This window comes from Propithecus coquereli, unplaced genomic scaffold (genome assembly GCF_000956105.1).
Source record: "Propithecus coquereli isolate 6110/MARCELLA unplaced genomic scaffold, Pcoq_1.0 Scaffold14, whole genome shotgun sequence".
NCBI classification, from domain to species: domain Eukaryota; kingdom Metazoa; phylum Chordata; class Mammalia; order Primates; family Indriidae; genus Propithecus; species Propithecus coquereli.
Genome location: NW_012138302.1, coordinates 6,121,715 through 6,124,874, shown reverse-complemented (window position 1 = coordinate 6,124,874; position 3,160 = coordinate 6,121,715). Strand labels below are relative to the sequence as shown.

General features: G+C 37.9%; 1 protein-coding gene across 1 annotated transcript in view; it reads right to left on the bottom strand.

Annotated features, from left to right (window-relative positions):
- The window catches only part of DOCK7 (dedicator of cytokinesis 7), a 229,483-nt gene that overhangs the window by 221,586 nt on the left and 4,737 nt on the right, over positions 1-3,160 (bottom strand). The gene's annotated exons all lie outside the window — the stretch shown is intronic.

Here is a 3,160-nt window from a genome sequence, read left to right as displayed (position 1 = left end):
TATAAGGAAATATTTTAAAGCAATGAAAATGAATGAACTTCAACTACTCACAATAATATAAATGAATCTCACAAATTGTATGCAAAAATAAGACAGAAAAGCATATAAACATTCAATATGATTCCATCCAAATAACTTCAAAAACAGAAAAAACCATATTGCTTAGGAATGCATTCATAGATGGTAAGATTAAACATAAGGAAATGGTTTCCCAAAAGTCAGGATAGTGGAGTGGAGTAGTCTGAAGAATGGGCAAGATTTAGAAAAGAAGAGGAAGGATATATCACAAAGGAAAAAACAGTAGAACAATTATAGAGATGGAAATGAGGATAGCATTTGTGGGGGTACCGTGAAAACACCAGACTGACTGGAGGACAACATGTAAATTAGAGAAGTCGATGAGGGGAGGACCACATTGTAAGTAACCTTAAAAATGGAAGAAAGAGTTTGGATTTAACACTATAAGAAGCCACTAAACATTAATGAACAAAAGAGTGTCACCATGAAAGCTGGCAAGGAGACTTAATGTGCAAAACATTTGAATTAGAGGAGGGAAAGACCAAATCAGCTATGACTCTGTTGTGGTCATCTAGAAGGAATGAAAGATGCTCTATGGTGGCAAGGTGGCATTCATTCAAATGCTTCTTAGGTGTCCAATATCCACAAGACTCTGCGCTAAGCACTGGCGATAAAAAGTCAAGTCCTAGACCTGCCAAAAATGAGCTCTGAAAAGCATTATAAACATAGGAAAGGGTGGGGGTGGGGAGAAACATGAGAAATTTTTTAGAAAGTAGCTCATGAAATCAGTGATAAGGGAAAAAAAAGCCAAAGGTTCCTAACCTTCAAGAGTTCTATAATTCAAAGACACATACGGGAAGCACATCCATACAGCCCAAAGAGTAATGGATGAGGAGAACAAGCCGGAAGTAGTCATCTCTATACCACATACGTGGGAGAAATGTGACTAGAGAAGAAAAAGGAATGGTTGGCAGCTAGAAACGCCAGAAGACTCAATTGTTCTTTGTTTTATGACGAGAAAGGCAAAATAAGTCTTACAGTTTAAGGGGAAGGTCCATAAAAAGGAATAGATTGAAGATATTAGAAAGAAAAGAAAAATGTATGGGATCAAAGTTCTGAGGCAGGTGGCAATGTATGGATTTCGAAGTACAATAAAATGGGTAAACTTCAGGGACAAGAGACCTTTCAGGCTCAAGGGAAAGATGGTTAAATAACATACTGAGACAGTAGTATGCTAAACTTAAAATGAAGGACTCAGCCGGGCGCAGTGGTTCATGCTTGTATTCCCAGCACTTGGGGAGGCCAAGGCAGGAGGACTGCTTGACCCAGGAGTTCGAGGCTGCAGTGAGCTGTGATCGTGCCACTGCATTACACTTCAGCCTGGGCGACAGAGACCTTGTCTCCACAGAAAAACAAAACAAAACAAAAGAGCAACAACAATAAAGGCAACTCATGCTAGTCTCAAACTTTTCAGTAAAAGATTAGATAGGGAAACAAAAATGTTAAACAAGAGAAATGATTTAGAGTAAACCTCTCTCGAACCTTAGTATCAAATGAGAAGATAGACATAAAGGTCAAGTCTGAACTATTCTAGTCTCCCACTAATACTACTCTGCAACTCAGGAGCAAGAAGTAGGTTAGACATCCTGCATTAAGAATTAGTGAGAAGTATCACAAGAATGGAAAAACAAGCACCACAGGTATTCACCATCAAATCGGTATTAACTGTTCAATACTTATGTGCACATATAGTAGTAACATTTATCAGGTGCCGTGCAGGTGGGATGGGGGAAGAAGGGATGGTTATATTCACACCTAAGGATGCGGTGCACACCATCTGGGGTATGAACACACTTGATGCTCTGACTCGGGTGGGTCAAAGGCAATATATAACCTAAACAACATGTAACCTAAACATTTGTATCTCTGTAATATGCTAAAATAAAAAAATAAAATAAAATAAAAAAAGAATTAGTGATATGAGGACTGGGCATGGTGGCTCACACCTGCAATCCCAGCACTTTGGGAGGCTGAGGTGGGAGGACTACTTGAGGCCAGGAGTTCAAGACCAGCCAGCAACATAGTGATACCCCATCTCTACAAAACAAAATAAGAAAATTAGCTGAATGTGGTGGCTCGCACATGTAATCCCAGCTACTTAGAAACCTGAGGTGGGAGGATCCCTTGAGCCCAGGAATTCCAGCTTGGGTAACAGAGCAAGACCCTGTCTCTATTTAAAAAAAAAAAAAAAAGAAGAAGAATTAGTGAGATGAGTACAACAAAAGACCAGGGAAGTATATGTGTCCAAAGAAATGAAAAAGATAGCACTGAAGTGGTTGATAATATATGGAACTACGAATTGAACAAAGTAGATCCTGCATATTAAAAAATTGGGCATATCTGGCCAAATTATTAACAGATACAAGACTAAAAACAACTGAAATGGTTAAATAAGCCTATATCCAGGAAATCCTACTTATGTAAGATTTTCCTCAGAAATAAAGATCTGATGGAAATCCTTAATTAAATTATGCATCTTAGGCAGCAAAGTGATACCCAATTAACAAAGGAAAGACTAAGAGGGCAAACACAACTTTTGGGATGCTAACAGTGGCACTGGTAGGAAACAGTGGAAAACCAGTGGAAAACAGTGGAAAAACAGTGGAAACCTGGAATTACCACAGAAAATACTTTGCAGAAAGAAAATATAGCCAAATAAAAAGAATATTAGATTTGAAATCAGAGGACAAGGGTTTGAATCCCAATTTAGGCAAATAGCATCACTCTTTCTAGACCTCAATTCTCTTCTGGAAAATGGTAATAATAATAAAAAGTAAATAATATAGGAATAATAATAGCAATAGCTAACATTTTTTGAATATTTATGTTCCAGGCACAGTTCTAACTATTTCACATGTATTAGGTCATTTAATCCTCACAGTAACTTTACTGAGGCTGTTAACTCCATTTTTCTGATAAGGAAATCAAGATAGAAAGGTTAGATCAACTGCTCAGAATTACACAGCTATTATGTGATGGAAGCAGAATTTCAATCTGTGCAATCTGATCCCAGAGCCTATATTCTTTTTTTCTTTTTTTTCCCAGACAGGGTCTCATTCTGTTGCCTCAGCTGGAATGCAGC